This window comes from Tachypleus tridentatus, chromosome 10, assembly GCF_004210375.1.
Source record: "Tachypleus tridentatus isolate NWPU-2018 chromosome 10, ASM421037v1, whole genome shotgun sequence".
Classification (NCBI taxonomy): Eukaryota; Metazoa; Arthropoda; class Merostomata; order Xiphosura; family Limulidae; genus Tachypleus; species Tachypleus tridentatus.
The window spans coordinates 121,451,170-121,469,041 of record NC_134834.1 but is presented as its reverse complement, the minus strand read 5'-3'; the positions used below and the strand labels follow the sequence as shown (position 1 = coordinate 121,469,041).

The 17,872-nt window shown below is 34.3% G+C and overlaps 1 long non-coding RNA gene across 1 annotated transcript; it reads right to left on the bottom strand.

Annotated features, from left to right (window-relative positions):
• Positions 1-11,145: 11,145 nt before the first annotated feature.
• LOC143230212 (uncharacterized) lies at positions 11,146-16,124 on the bottom strand. Its single transcript, XR_013016290.1, has 2 exons — positions 15,884-16,124; positions 11,146-11,454 (listed from the first exon to the last, which is right to left on the bottom strand). It is a non-coding gene; the product is annotated as an uncharacterized LOC143230212 (long non-coding RNA).
• Between the last annotated feature and the right edge of the window lie 1,748 nt (positions 16,125-17,872).

The window sequence follows — 17,872 nt, the reverse complement described above, 5'->3', positions numbered from 1 at the left end:
AGTGAAATATAGTAACACTGTATTCTCCAGAAACACCACCTACCTTTTTGAAACACATTTAATACAATTAAATATATTAATAGAAACTATAAAAATAAGACTAGTTAAAATTTGTATACAGTTCCAGAGAAACATAGTAATGCTGTCCGTTTTATCTTTTGTAAAATACACACAAAATACGCCCAGTTTGACCATCCGCCTGCAGAACCTCAGAAACATAATTCACCTGTACAAACACCGAGCATCTTTGTAAAACATATTTAAGGTTTACATGTAAAGGGAAACTGTGAACACAACGTTACGCAAGTTAAATTAAATTATTAATTTTAAGAACTTGAATGTTACTATAAAGTTAATGTAATGTTGATTTATCTGCACTCTCAACATATCAAAACGCCCTCTAGTGACACTTCTCTCCGTTGTAGGGAAACTGTGAACACAACGTTACGCAAGTTAAATTAAATTATTAATTTTAAGAACTTGAATGTTACTATAAAGTTAACGTAATGTTGATTTATCTGCACTCTCAACATATCAAAATGCCCTCTAGTGACACTTCTCTCCGTTGTAGGGAAACTGTGAACACAACGTTACGCAAGTTAAATTAAATTATTAATTTTAAGAACTTGAATGTTACTATAAAGTTAATGTAATGTTGATTTATCTGCACTCTCAACATATCAAAATGCCCTCTAGCACTCTCAACATATCAAATGCCCTCTAGTGACACTTCTCTCCGTTGTAAAAGCAGCTTAGCAACATGCCCCTAGCAACTCTCTGTGAGTTGCATTCAGACTGGAAGTACTTTGCATATTACACAACAGTTATATGGCCATTAGGTGTCAGCTTATTACTTAATACTTATGTAACCGTAAGGGATCGTATTTCGATTTTCACCACCTGACAACCCTCAAATTGAGGTGGCATCCTTCAGACGATGAACAAGATATTAACAAGTACAGATTGTTTTACGTCAACATGACGTAACATTACTGTAAACAAACTGTTCAGATGAAGTAGAGTTAGTCATCCATCTAATCTAGAGATGCGGTAACAGAAGATATAAGAAATGGTTACCACTGTGTGAATCTTTGTAGTACAAAAGACATGGTAACAGAAGATATAAGAACTGGTTACCACTCTCTGAATCTTTATAGTACAAAGACATGGTAACAGAAGATATAAGAACTAGTTACTACTGTCTGAATCTTTATAGTACAAAGACATGGTAACAGAAGATATAAGAACTGGTTACCACTCTCTGAATCTTTATTGTACAAAGACATGGTAATAGAAGATATAAGAACTGGTTACCACTGTCTGAATCTTTATTGTACAAAGACATGGTAACAGAAGATATAATAACTGGTTACCACTGTCTGAATCTTTATAGTACAAAGACATGGTAACAGAAGATATAAGAACTGGTTACCACTCTCTGAATCTTTATATACAAAGACATGGTAACAGAAGATATAAGAACTGGTTACCACTGTCTGAATCTTTATAGTACAAAGACATGGTAACAGAAGATATAAGAACTGGTTACCACTGTCTGAATCTTTATTGTACAAAGACATGGTAACAGAAGATATAATAACTTGTTACCACTGTCTGAATCTTTATAGTACAAAGACATGGTAACAGAAGATATAAGAACTGGTTACCACTCTCTGAATCTTTATAGTACAAAGACATGGTAACAGAAGATACAAGAACTGGTTACCACTGTCTGAATCTTTATAGTACAAAGACATGGTAATAGAAGATATAAGAACTGGTTACCACTGTCTGAATCTTTATTGTACAAAGACATGGTAACAGAAGATATAATAACTGGTTACCACTGTCTGAATCTTTATAGTACAAAGACATGGTAACAGAAGATATAAGAACTGGTTACCACTGTCTGAATCTTTATAGTACAAAGACATGGTAATGGAAGATTTGAGAACTGGTTACCACTGTCTGAATCTTTATAGTACAAAGACATTGTAACAGAAGATATAAGAACTGGTTATTACTCTCTGAATCTTTATTTTACAAAGACATGGTGACAGTTGTTACTCAGAAAACACAATAATCCATCTGACATCGTAGTTAACCACAAGTAACCTTCAAAATGTCTCATGCTGTGACAGATTGTAAAAAACGTTAACTACCCTTACGTCGTGGTTATCCCTATGTAACATTTGATTACATTTGTTTCATTCAAAGACTTTTGCGCAAACGTACTCAAAACATTATCTTCGCTTATCTTTATTAATTTTAAACCAATGCACTAGACTGAAGGCAAGAAGTCAACACAAACCATTACTATTATATGGTCTTAAAATTCGACAACTGGACACTAGCCACGAACTCACAGATTTATAGTCTGACCACACTAGCCACTAAGCTCTGTCTTGCCATTAGTCGAAAATAGCTGTTTAACGAATGTTTTGTACAAACACTGTGAAACTGTACTTACATTCGCAGACAGAAATACCTCAAACATTAGAATAATGACCTATATAAATGAACCAAATATCGTACATAAAATAAGTTTTGGTATTTCTATAGAATGCGGTAATACAACTGTTACGCTACCTCAAGAAAGGCGGAACAATATCCACCGAATGACCCCGTAAATAAAACACGTCGGTAACTTTTTACTGTGACGTGAGAAACATTCCGCCGTCTCACCACCGAAACAAAGAAAACTTAAGGTATGAATAATGAACACTATTGTCGAGAGTGAGTTCATGTGTAACAACGTAACTAGATGAACATGGTAACTGTGTTTGATATAATTATTAATGGTCAGTTTACGTGTAACTGTAGTGGTAACGATGTCCGAAACCTAATTTGTCGAGGCGGCCCGGCATGGAGAGGTGGTTAAGGAACTAGACTCGTAATCTGAGGGTCGCGGGTTCGAATCCCCGTCGCACCAAACATGCTCGCCCGTTTAGCCGTGGAGATGTTGTAATGTAACGGTCAATCCCATTATTCGTTGATAAAAGAGTTGGCGGTAGGTGATGATGACTAGCTGCCTTCTCTCTGATCTTACACTGCTACATTAGGGATGGATAGTGCATATAGCCCTGGTGTAGCTTTGCATGAAATTCAGAACAAAACAAACTAAAATATGTCAAGACATTGTTTTAGGAATAACAACGTATTGAATCCCACTTGTTAGAACATTAACTTCACGACTAATGATTTGTATAATATCTCTTGACGACACTTATTTTAGAAGTAACTTGGGACGTTAGCTATAACCAGGATTATTACTGATTATTATAGCCGCTAGGGGGCTGTGTTGTCGTTCTTCCAGTATACTGCTAGTAATAAGTCGTTATTTAGAGAGTACAAGTGTCGCTTACGTTGAAGAGGTCGTTATTTACAGAGTACAAGTGTCGCTTACGTTGAAGAGGTCGTTATTTACAGAGTACAAGTGTCGCTTACGTTGAAGAGGGGGCATCTTCAGATCGTCATTGAACATTATGGAAGCTTCTTGTAATTGCGTTTAAATAGTTTGGGCTTGGCATGGCCAAGCGCGTAAGGCGTGTGACTCGTAATCCGAGGGTCGCGGGTTCGCGCCCGCGTCGCGCTAAATATGCTCGCCCTCCCAGCCGTGGGGGTATATAATGTTACGGTCAATCCCACTATACGTTGGTAAAAGAGTAGCCCAAGAGTTGGTGGTGGGTGGTGATGACTAGCTGCCTTCCCTCTAGTCTTACACTGCTAAATTAGGGACGGCTAGCACAGATAGCCCTCGAGTAGCTTTGTGCGAAGTTCTAAAACAAACAAACAAGCGTTTAAATAATAAATATTTAAATGACACCTTTGTTCATTTATGAAAAGAATCCTAAAATTTTGACAAATTTAGAAAGAAAACTCGATAAAACATTATTAGGTCACGTAGTCTTGTTTCGTTGTTAGTTTTAGAACAAAATCACTTTAGGCTATCTGCCGTGTCCATTGCGAGGGTTCGAAACCTGAATTTTAGTTTTGTCGGTCATACACTTACCACTATTCCTCTGAGGGACAAGGTCACATTTTTACGCGAACATACAAACTGTCATACGGCGTTATAATACCAGCGCCGTCTACCGGTATTGTCATTAACTACTTTCATTATGTTCAATAGCCAAAGAGGACAAGCTAAAAGAACTGGAACTAACATCCATGTTAACAAGAAATTATGTTATTTACAACTAAAAAAGGAAACTTGTGTTTTTACTTCTTTTATAATGGATGAATAATGTTCATTATGTTCATTTGTTATTGAACACAAAACTGCAGAATGGGCTATCTGTGCTTGAGCTCATTATGGGTTTGAAAACATAATTTATAGCGTTCTAAATATTTAGGCTTACCGCTGAGCTTCTTAAGGTCTAGAAATGATTGAAACATTTACAGCACACAAACAACCTGTTTAGGAAATGCTGTTAACTCATTAGAAATCTCTACATGGTTTTTTTTATTATTATATTCGAAAAGAATTACCCTTCCTATTTTCAGTGGAATCTTTCTCGTCAGTTGACCTATTAAAACGTGTTTGTTTTTTAACCCAAATTTATAATATCTATCCTAAAACTAATATGTGGTGACATCTATCGACAACTAATACAGCCATTAACTATTAATAACGAAGCTTTAACTATTAATTACACTGGTTCTATCCTATCTTAATTGGTAATGTTGAAAGCTTCCTTAACAATAAAATGTTATGTCATTTAATTTATATTTATTCTTCACCATCTTACACAATAAAATTTGACAATTAAATCATCATTATCACTAGATGGCAGCACTATCTTATATATTCTAATATTTGTCTGGTTTGAAATAAATGATTTTTTGCGTAAAATTAATAAATAGTTGATCCAATGTAAACGTTGTTTACAGGTTTTAACACCGAAATGTTTATTGAAGTAATATATTTTTTAGACAGAAAAAGCTCGGCTTAATCATGTTGCTTACATTTTAAATTTATTTTCGAGATCTCTAATTTTGAAAATATTTCACTGTCACAGTTTCAGCGTAGAAATCATAAACGTGGTTAAAACTTTCCCTCATATGCATCTAACTCTTTTCGTTATCCTTCCTCCTCTCACTTATTTTCCTTCACAGTTTCACCCTAATGTTTAATCTTTATTTCAGTAATTATTAAACAAAGAAACATGGGCTCTAAGAAGAAACTTAAAATTATTTAAAAGTTTAGTTTTTAAAACTGATTTAATCTCCCACTACTGGCGATCCTCTCCCAGCACGTGTAACATTTTCTCTTATTTCATTTTCCGTGACAGAACTTCAAAATGATTTAGAATATTTTCGCCCCCGCCCAGAGGTGTAGTGGATTCGGAACACGTGAGCATGACGTACCTGCATTTTATTTTATCAGCCGGAACTACGTACCGCCACGACTTCGAAATTTATTGATTTCGCCCTCTAATCAATCATACCTTTTTTTTACATATTTTGTCATTTTTGGTTCATTTTATTAACGCTATTAGGTTTGATTGTTTGTTTCTTTGTTTTCAAGTTATTCATGAAAACACATTCTAATTGCTGTGAGTTTCGTTTTAATATGCTACAAATATCTGGTTTGAAACTTTTATTTTCTCACTAGTGTCTTGTATTTGTAATAAGTATGGAATATACGTATATATGTAGATGTTTGTTTCTTTGCTTGCGCGCAAACCTACACGAGAGATGTCTGCGCTAGCCGTCCCTATCGCTGCAGTGAAAGAGTAGTCATCGTCACCTACTACCAACTTTTGTGCTAGTCACTTACCAACAAATAGTGGGATTGAACGTCATATTATGACACCCCTAGATTGAAAGGGCGAATGTGTTTGGCGGGACGAAGATTTGAACGTAAAATATACGTGTGAGGAAGTAGTAATGTTATAGAATAAATGTGTGTAAGAAAGTATTATTAATTATAGAATACAGTGTGTATGGAAGTAGTAATGGTTATAGAATATAGTGTGTAAGGAAGTAGTAATGGTTATAGAATATAGTGTGTAAGGAAGTAGTAATGGTTATAGAATATAGTGTGTAAGGAAGTAGTAATGGCTATAGAATATAGTGTGTAAGGAAGTAGTAATGGTTATAGAATATAGTGTGTAAGGAAGTAGTAATGGTTATAAAATATAGTGTGTAAGGAAGTAGTAATGGGTATAGAATATAATGTAAGGAAGTAGTAATGGTTATAGAATATAGTATGTAAGGAAAGAGCAATGGTTATAGAATATATAGTGTGTAAGAAGTAGTAATGGTTATAGAATATAGTGTGTAAGGAAGTAGTAATGGTTATAGAATATAGTGTGTAAGGAAGTAGTAATAATTATAGAATAGAGTGTGTAAGGAAGTAGAAATGGTTATAGAATATAGTGTGTAAGGAAGTAGTAATGGTTATAGAATATAGTGTGTAAGGAAGTAGTTATGGTTATAGAATATAGTGTGTAAGGAAGTAGTAATGGTTATAGAATATAGTGTGTAAGGAAGTATTAATGGTTATAGAATATAGTGTATAAGGAAGTAGTAATGATTATAGAATATATAGTGTAAGAGAAGTAGTAATGGGTATAGAATATAATGTGTAAGGAAGGAGTAATGGTTATAGAATATAGTGTGTAAGGAAGTAGTAATGGTTATAGAATATAGTGTGTAAGGAAGTAGCAATTGTTATAGAATATAGTGTGTAAGGAAGTAGTAATGGTTATAGAATATAGTGTGTAAGGAGGAAGTAGTAATGGTTATAGAATATAGAGTGTAAGGAAGTAGTAATGGTTATAGAATATAGTGTGTAAGGAAGTAGTAATGGTTATAGAATATAGTGTGTGTAGAGGAAGGAGTAATGGTTATAGAATATAGTGTGTAAGGAAGGAGTAATGGTTATAGAATATAGTGTGTAAGGAAGTAGTAATGGTTATAGAATATAGTGTGTAAGGAAGTAGTAATGGTTATAGAATATAATGTGTAAGGAAGTAGCAATGGTTATAGAATATAGTGTGTAAGGAAGAACAATGGTTATAGCATATAATGTAGCGTAAGGAAGTAGTAATGGGTTATAGAATATAAGTAATGTAAGGAAGTAGTAATGGTTATAGAATATAGTGTGTAAGGAAAGAAAACAATGGTTATAGAATATAAGTGTGTGTAAGGAAGTAGTAATGGTTATAGAATATAGTGTGTAAGGAAGTAGTAATGGTTATAGAATATAGTGTGTAAGGAAGTAGTAATGGTTATAGCATATAGTGTGTAAGGAAGTAGTAATGGTTATAGAATATAGTGTGTAAGGAAGGAGTATTGGTTATAGAATATAGTGTGTAAGGAAGTAGTAATGGTTATAGAATATAGTGTGTAAGGAAGTAGTAATGGTTATAGAATATAGTGTGTAAGGAAGGAGCAATGGTTATAGAATATAGTGTGTAAGGAAGTAGTAATGGTTATAGAATATAGTGTGTGTAAGGAAGTAGTAATGGTTATAGAATATAAAGCGTGTAGGAAGTAGTAATAGTATTTATACATATATAGTGTGTAAGAAGTAGTAATGGTTATAGAATATAGTAATGTAAGGAAGGAGTATTAATTTATAGAATATAGTGTGTAATGAAGTAGTAATGGTTATAGAAATATAGTGTGTAAGGAAGTAGTAATGGTTATAGAATATAGTGTGTAAGGAAGTAGTAATGGTTATAGAATATAGTGTGTAAGGAAGTAGTAATGGTTATAGAATATAGTGTGTAAGGAAGGAGTAATGGTTATAGAATATAGTGTGTAAGGAAGTAGTAATGGTTATGGAAGATATGTCAACAGAGAAAGTTTCATAGAAATGTGGAGGAACAACACAATTCAGTTTTGTTTATATTTTTGTTTCAAAATATTTGATAATTTTGTTATTGTTTGTTTATCTGTGCAGTCTTGTGTCGTGTGAGTAGTCGGTAAGCTAGTAAGTGTCGGTCAGGGTTTTTAACCGTACGACAGTTTAACAAACACCAGGACAATGACCTACTAGCTACCAATAACGAGAAAGTAAAATCACAATATAGGTTACGTGCGGATATTACCAAGATAACGCCCTTAGTAACTACGGATAATCATCACACGTGCTTATTGTGGATTGGCCAACCAATGTTTCTTTAAAGTAATGTTACATGAACATTTAAGATTTACAGTATACAAGTCTCGAACATGTAAAAGTTAACAAGTCTCGAACATTTAGGAGTTACACTATTCAAGTCTCGAACATTTAAGAGTTATAGCATTCAAGTCTCTTAACATTTAGGAGTTACAGCATTCAAGTCTGGAACATTTAGGAGTTACAGTATTTGAGTTCTAAACTTTTAGGGGTTACGGTATTCAAGTCCTGAACTTTTAAGAGTTACATTATTTGAGTCTCGAACATTTAAGAGTTACAGCATTCAATTCTGGAACGTTAATGATTTACAGTATCCAAGTCGTGAACTTTAAGGGGTTACAATTTCTATTTGTTACGGTTATATCTTTTGCTTGTTATGTCCGGTTTTTTGTCTAGTTTTCTTCCCGACAGTGATTATTTAGGATATTTCTTTGATACGAAGTTTACAAATAGAAGATTATAGAAATATGGTTCCAGTGACTTACTAATTACACTTATAATACACACTGTTTCTCAATGTTCAGTTTTTAGTGTTGATGTTTATTGTTACTGCACTGGAGAAGATAACACGTAACGATATGACTGATGTTTCAAACACTATATTATTAATATGCCCACTACAGAAAGTTAATCACACATTATACAAACGATGTTCCACGTTTCGCACTGCCATAGAAAATGCACTCCAGTGGCACGGCAGCATGTCTACAGACTTGCAACGTTAAAAACCGGGTTTCGATTCCGTTGTGGGCAGAGCACAGATAGCCCATTGTGTAACTTTGTGGTTAATCCAACACAACAACAACAGCAGCCATAGAATATCTTACGTTCGTACTCACTTATAATACCTATTACTGTTATAAACGATTTTTATTATCGTAATTTATATGTTAGATAGGAGGCGGATGACATTAAGACAGACCTAGAAAGTTATAAGTTGTCGTTAAATGTTTTACTAACTTTTAAATATTGATTATATATAGAAACTTGCAGAAGATAGTTGAGGAAGTTAGAGTTGTTTGAAGAAGGTAAATTATCGAATCAGTCATGAGCTTTTTTGAAGTAGTTTTATCGATGTTTGCTTTATCTACTTCGTACAAGTGTGTTTATTTTTCGTTGTTATTTACTTTGTACAAGTGTTTATTTTTTGTTGTTATTTACTTCATTACAAGTGTGTTTATTTTTCGTTGTTATTTACTTCGTACAAGTGTGTCTATTTTTCGTTGTTATTTACTTCATTACAAGTGTGTTTATTTTTTAGTTGTTATTTACTTCGTACAAGTGTGTATTATATTTTTGTTGTTATTCACTTCTATTACAAGTGTGTTTAATTTTCGTTGTTATTTACTTCAATTACAAGTGTGTTTATTTTTCGTTGTTATTTACTTCGTACAAGTGTGTTTATTTTTCGTTGTTATTTTCTTCGTACAAGTGTGTTTATTTTTCGTTGTTATTTATTTTGTACAAGTGTGTGTATTTTTCGTTGTTATTCCCTTCGTACAAGTGTGTTTATTTTTCGTTGTTATTTATTTTGTACAAGTGTGTGTATTTTTCGTTGTTATTCCCTTCGTACAAGTGTGTTTATTTTTTGTTGTTATTTACTTCGTACAAGTGTGTTTATGTTTTGTTGATCTAAGTTTTGTTAATATTATTCAAACTTTTAGCAAAGATAAAATAAAGGTAAGTTAGTTTTGTGTGAACTTGGCGTTAAATTATTTTCACCATATATCTTAAAATAACCCGTCAAGGAAAGGTGAGTTTTCAAAGTTACGTACTAATTCGCCCATTTCCACTGTAACACTTTAATACGATGAACAGTGCGGTCATTTGTAGACCAGACTTTCTGTTGGTGTTCCACTGTATCCAAGACCTTTTTCACACAAACAAAATACCTAGTGGACTGGACAGAGGTGTGGTCATATAGGATTGCTGTGATGCCAGTTTCTTCGGCCACTGTTTTTTTATTTTATCGGGATTTGAAAACTAACTTGAAGCCAAATGTTCACAACTATCTTGTATTAGCCCCTGAAATAAATAGCTATTTGGAGAATACATAAGCTATGGGTTTACTGTCAGTAATAAAATATGATACACGAATTTCATTGTTAGTTTAAAATGTTCAGGAAATGCCAGTCTTTGTATCAAGATTTAGGACTAAAACAATTGTGAACGATGACAAAACATAGATGATACTTGTACGCTTGTTAAACGGTTAATACAAAGTTGTATTCAAAACAAATCCAAGTCGTCTCCAAACTTTACTGTCTGAAAATGGATTTGTTGTTTGTTTTTGAATTTCGCGCAAAGCTACACGAGGGCTATCTGCGCTAGCCGTCCCTAATTTAGCAGTGTAGGACTAGAGGGAAGGCTAGTCATCACCACCCACCGTCAACTCTGGGGCTACTCTTTTACCAACGAATAGTGGGATTGACCGTGCCATTATAACGCACCCGTGGTTAAAAGGTCGAGCATGTTTGGTGTGAAGAACGCGCGACTCTCGGATTACGAGTAGAACAACTTAACTCACCTGGCCATGCCGGGCCCAAATGAGTTTCTCGTCTCGAAGTTCGAACTTGCCACTGCAAGAAGTCGACTTAGATTTAATTATTTCATTAAATAAAACTTACCTCGTTAATTCAAAATAATAAAAACAGTCAATAATTTGTTTAATTATTTTTGCAATGAACTTTGGGTTTTTGTGTTTCTATAAGATTTTTTTAAGTGAGGGTCCACAAAATGTTCGAATAAGATCTGTAGTTGGTGTGAATAACTCACACTAATATCAATATGTGCTCCAACTTTACAATTTGATCACTTTAAAACATTGCCTACAGTCTATCAATAATAATTGTTCGTTCTTTGTTCAAACAATCGTAAAACGTGGACAGTTGTTTAATAAGATACTGTTTCCAGTGGAATATTTCCACATAAGTTATTAGTTGTTCATTTTATAAAACCTATAAATACAAAACTTCATTTGTGTTATAAATAATGAAAATAAACAGACTTTATTTACTTAGTTATTTACACACAGAAGAATCAAATCACAAGGATTGAACCTGTTAGAAATTTTGTCGTAAGTAAGTTGGTTTCAAGTTGTCTGCAGCAGGTTTAGTGCGTGGGGTGGGGCTGATGGGGCCAAACGTCATGCGGGGATTAATTCCATATCGTCGGAGATAACCCTGGTAGTTGTTGTTTTCTAAATCAGGCTTATAACCAGGAGGTGCGTCAAACACTTGTACAAACGGTTGATTTAAAGATGCCAGAAGAGGGCGCAGTAACAAAGTCATCAACAGGAAACGAAGCAGAAAATAGGAGTGCTAGACGAAAGGACAAAAATCTGTTTCAAAAGTCATGTTAGTTGGCACGTGACAAAGAACGTTTGGACTTTTTAGGACAGAATAACAATATGGCGTCTTTTCAGCAAGTTTCCATTTTGTACAGGGAAACGTTTTAAATTGAATAACAGAAAATTATTTCAATGATCTTATTACAAGTGTATTACTTTATATCAAAATAATAAAAATAGTATGTAATGTATAACTGGAAAACAAGTATCATTACGTTAGCAGTTTTGCTTTAATAGTGTATAGTGCTGTCATCTCTTAACAAAAACTGGAAATAAATAACATTTCTCTAATTATAATAATGATATTCTGGTACGAATATTTCAGAGTTTCGTGGGATCACCACTGTTTTTATTTTTGTGCCAGAACTTTAGTAGCGTCATTAAAAATCTGTCCGTGTAGGAAATTGTAAATACAGTAATGGAAATAATTATGGAAAGATGAAAGTAGTAATTGTTAGAAAAAAACACAAGTTATTTTTGTTGTTGTAGTTATTTTAAACTGCTAATCGAAAGGAAGGAAGCTAGCCAGCAAAAAAAGCCTACCATCCATGTTAAGTGATTGACTGTTGTATCTATAACGCGCTCACAGCTTAAAATCGGTGTAACACAGATTCAAGCCGCTGCTCCAGCTCTTAAACAAAATACGTATCAGGACGTGAATAAGTAGTAGAATGCATTAGTTTTTGTGTGGGAGACATTTCAATAGTTATTTACAGTTTATCAGCACACCACTGTAAAATAATATTCCATGTTATCCCTGTAATCCAGTTAAGTTGTTTAATTGTCTTTTGAATTTTCCAGTTACTGCACGCAGCTTCGAGAATGTTCATATCGAAACTTTATGAAAACAATTCATGATTGTAATATCCTTGATTAGGACTCAGAAAGACTCTGTGATATCTAAACAACGGTTAATCGAATATCACTGTAAGTCTGTAAACTGGTTCACCGGCGGGCTCATTGTCGCAAGTGTTCTATCAACCTTTTTATTTTCACTGTATTATTTTGTATGAATCATATTCCTGAGGCAGTAGGATGATAGATCAGAATCTACTGGTACATGGCAGCAGTCAAGGTGCCATGAATTTTGTGTACTTCGTATGTAAACGTTTCGTGTTTTTGGTGTTAGCAATCTTAATTAGTTGACAGAGATTCGCATATTAACGTTTCATTCCTCATTCTTTATATTATGTTGTCGATGGTCAACCTTTGTTCGCGCTCGGCCATCCATAAAAAACAATCATCCCGATCATCTCAGTTTGTTGATAAGACTGACACTTGGCTAACTTGATATAATCATCACCCAGCGATGACCAGTATAATCTGAGAAGTATGTAGCTAATATTTATTAAATATGATACAAAGGCTGAGGGTCTCAAATTAATCAATTGGTAAACTTTTGATTAACGTGGGTCAAAGGTCAGGGCCAACCTAAAGGTCTAGCTCTTTTGTAATAATGATAGCAAAGTGAGAATTCGAAAAGCACCCAAAACTTGATAACGGGTGTGAAAAGAAAGAAGTTTGACACCAAAACACGGTACTCTTGAAACACCCTTGTAGTTTCAGAACATGTCTGCAACATTACATGTTATAAATATCATACAGTTGAAACACCCTTGTAGTTTCAGAACATGTTTGCAACATTACATGTTATAAATATCATACAGTTAAAACACCCTTGTAGTTTCAGAACATGTCTGCAACATTACATGTTATAAATATCATACAGTTGAAACACCCTTGTAGTTTCAGAACATCTTTGCAACATTACATGTTATAAATATCATACAGTTAAAACACCCTTGTAGTTTCAGAACATGTCTGCAACATTACATGTTATAAATATCATACAGTTAAAACACCCTTGTAGTTTCAGAATATGTCTGCAACATTACATGTTATAAATATCATACAGTTAAAGAAAGCACGTCTGAACCTTCAAGTTGGAATACGCTAGCAATGTTATCATTTCTCTCTGGGTTAAACAGCCTCGTCCGAACCTTCAAGTTGGAATACGCTAGCAATGTTATCATTTCTCTCTGTGTTAAACAGCCTCGTCTGAACCTTCAAGTTGGAACACCCTTGTAAACCTGATCCGCCTACAAGTAAAATGAAATTAGTCACAGAGTGAACAAAGCTACGATGGTCGTGATTCATTTTGATGTAAAAGGAAAACAAAACCTGCTCTCTGGTCAACATGTTTCTGTCGCTAGTGTGCAAAGTTTTAAAATAGATTTCTAAATCGAAGTTTCTCATGCAAGCTCAGAATTTGTGCTTTAGCTGAAATATTACAAATTTGTGATAAAATATTATGTAATAACACACGTACATATCACAAGAATATAACTTTTACAGTAAGACATGGATGTTTGTGTTTACTTATAGCAAAGACACATCTGCTGAGTACTAGCGGGGTACGACATGGATGTTACACGTCTGTAAAACAAACGTTTACAGCAAGACATGCCATACACCTGTAAAACAAACTTTTACAGTGAGATGTGGGTGTCACACTCTTGTAAAACAAACGTTTACAGTGAGATGTGGGTGTCACACTCCTGTAAAACAAACGTTTACAGTAAGACATGCCATACACCTGTAAAACAAACTTTTACAGTGAGATGTGAATGTTACACTCCTGTAAAACAAACGTTTACAGTAAGACATGCCATACACCTGTAAAACAAACTTTTACAGTGAGATGTGGATGTCACACTCCTGTAAAACAAACGTTTACAGTAAGACATGCCATACACCTGCAAAACAAACTTTTACAGTGAGATGTGGATGTCACACTCTTGTAAAACAAACTTTTACAGTGAGATGTGGATGTCACACTCTTGTAAAACAAACGTTTACAGTAAGATGTGGATGTCACACTCCTGTAAAAAAACGTTTACAGTAAGACATGTCATACACCTGTAAAACAAACTTTTACAGTGAGATGTGGATGTCACACTCCTGTAAAACAAACGTTTACAGTAAGACATGCCATACACCTGCAAAACAAACTTTTACAGTGAGATGTGGATGTCACACTCTTGTAAAACAAACTTTTACAGTGAGATGTGGGTGTCACACTCTTGTAAAACAAACGTTTACAGTAAGACATGTCATACACCTGCAAAACAAACTTTTACAGTGAGATGTGGATGTCACACTCCTGTAAAACAAACGTTTACAGTAAGACATGCCATACACCTGCAAAACAAACTTTTACAGTGAGATGTGGATGTCACACTCTTGCAAAACAAACTTTTACAGTGAGTTGTGGGTGTCACACTCTTATAAAACAAACTTTTACAGTGAGATGTGGATGTCACACTCTTGTAAAACAAACTTTTACAGTGAGATGTGGGTGTCACACTCTTGTAAAACAAACGTTTACAGTGAGATGTGGGTGTCACACTCTTGTAAAACAAACTTTTACAGTGAGATGTGGGTGTCACAACATTCGTTGAAGGAAAGTTTGTGGTTTATGTTAGTCTAATCAAAACGTCTAGAGTGATGTTTAAAGCCATTTCATTGTCGCGCATGCTTTAAGTTTATTTGTTACAAAGACACGCAATGGACTAGACTCCAAGTTATAGTCTTCCAACTTACCACTCAGTCAGCTGGTGGTTCCATATTTCATGAATAAAAGTACGAATCTTGCAAGCTATTACTACGTCATATTTTTCTAGTCAAACAATAACTATTGTATTCCCAACTAACAAATCAAAACTCTCGTAAGAGTGTTCTATTACTACGTCATATTCTTCTAGTCAACAAATAACTATTGTATTCCCTACTAACAAATCAAAACTCTCGTAAGAGTGTTCTATTACTACGTCATATTCTTCTAGTCAACAAATAACTATTGTATTCCCTACTAACAAATCAAAACTCTCGTAACAGTGTTCTATTACTACGTCATATTCTTCTAGTCAACAAATAACTATTGTATTCCCTACTAACAAATCAAAACTCTTGTAAGAGTGTTCTATTACTACGTCATATTCTTCTAGTCAACAAATAACTATTGTATTCCCTACTAACAAATCAAAACTCTCGTAAGAGTGTTCTATTACTACGTCATATTCTTCTAGTCAACAAATAACTATTGTATTCCAAACTAACAAATCAAAACTCTCGTAAGAGTGTTCTATTACTACGTCATATTCTTCTAGTCAACAAATAACTATTGTATTCCCTACTAACAAATCAAAACTCTCGTAAGAGTGTTCTATTACTACGTCATATTCTTCTAGTCAACAAATAACTATTGTATTCCAAACTAACAAATCAAAACTCTCGTAAGAGTGTTCTATTACTACGTCATATTCTTCTAGTCAACAAATAACTATTGTATTCCCTACTAACAAATCAAAACTCTCGTAAGAGTGTTCAGAGATTCTTACCTTAATGACCATATCTAATGTTTCGTGATGAGCTTACCCTGGCGACGAAATCTTTATTATCCCAAACGTCGGAACCAAATATATTAATTTTCCTATTTTTTGTAAAAACCTGTCTCTCACTTACTGTCTTTTTAAACACTTAATTTTTCTCCGTGTTTTAAATTCTGTAATTTTTAAACACGTATTTGGTGCAATACATTACGTACACGCCATCTGGTATCGTATGCGAAGGTCTGTCTATAAAACTCATCCCCAATGTTCCACAGTGATGACGTCACATCAGCTTTTCCCTTTCTAAACAGATATGAATGTAGGAAGATTTAGAAATCCAGGTTTTCGGGTCAGACGGATGTCACGAAGACGAGAAGGTGAAGTCCTGACATTAAAGAAACTATTACAATACAGTATGTCAGCTCTCTCACGTGAGTTTGTTTATGAGTGTGAAATCCGTGAAGTCCCTGTTGGGGTTTCTTCTAGAAAAAAAAAAAACTACGTTACCATATTTCATCAAATTCGTGGGAAGGGTAAGGATCAGATTGAGAACGTTTCCCTGGTACATACATCACACAAGATACAAGAACACTGGTACATTATCTCTATGTTACAATAACACAAGTTAATCTTACAATGTGGAGTCCATATTAAAACAACACAGGATGATCTTATACTGTTGAGTCCACGTACAACAACACAGGATGATCTTACATTATGGAGTCCATGTTACAACAACACAAGATGATCTTATATTGTTGAGTCCACGTACAACAACACAAGATGATCTTATATTGTTGAGTCCACGTTACAACAACATAAGATGATTTTATATTGTTCAGTCCACGTTACAACAACATAAGATGATTTTATATTGTTCAGTCCACATTACAACAACACAAGATGATCTTATACTATTGAGTCCACGTACAACAACACAAGATGATCTTATATTGTTGAGTCCACGTACAACAACAGAAGAAGATCTTATACTGTTGAGTCCACGTACAACAACACAAGATGATCTTATACTGTTGAGTCCACGTTACAACAACACAAGATGATCTTATACTGTTGAGTCCACGTTACAACAACACAAGATGATCTTATACTGTTGAGTCCACGTACAACAACACAAGATGATCTTATACTGTTGAGTCCACGTACAACAACACAAGATGATCTTATACTGTTGAGTCCACGTTACAACAACACAAGATGATCTTATACTGTTGAGTCCACGTACAACAACACAAGATGATCTTATATTGTTGAGTCCACGTTAAAACAACACAAGACGATCTTATATTGTTGAGTCCACGTTACACCAACACAGGATGATCTTATATTGTTAAGTCTACGTTACAACAACACAGGATGATCTTATATTGTTGAGTCCACGTACAACAACACAAGATGATCTTATACTGTTGAGTCCACGTACAACAACACAAGATGATTTTATATTGTTGAGTCTACGTTACAACAACATAAGATGATCTTATACTGTTGAGTCCACGTACAACAACACAAGATGATCTTATACTGTTGAGCCCACGTACAACAACACAAGATGATCTTATATTGTTGAGTCCACGTTACAAGAACACAAGATGATCTTATACTGTTGAGTCCACGTACAACAACACAAGATGATCTTATACTGTTGAGTCCACGTACAACAACACAAGATTATCTTATACTGTTGAGTCCACTTTACAACAACACAAGATGATCTTATACTGTTGAGTCCACGTACAACAACACAAGATGATCTTATATTGTTGAGTCCACGTACAACAACACAAGATGATCTTATACTGTTGAGTCCACGTTACAACAACACAGGATGATCTTATATTGTTGAGTCTACGTTACAACAACATAAGATGATCTTATACTGTTGAGTCCACGTACAACAACACAAGATGATCTTATACTGTTGAGTCCACGTTACAACAACAAAAGATGATCTTATACTGTTGAGTCCACGTTACA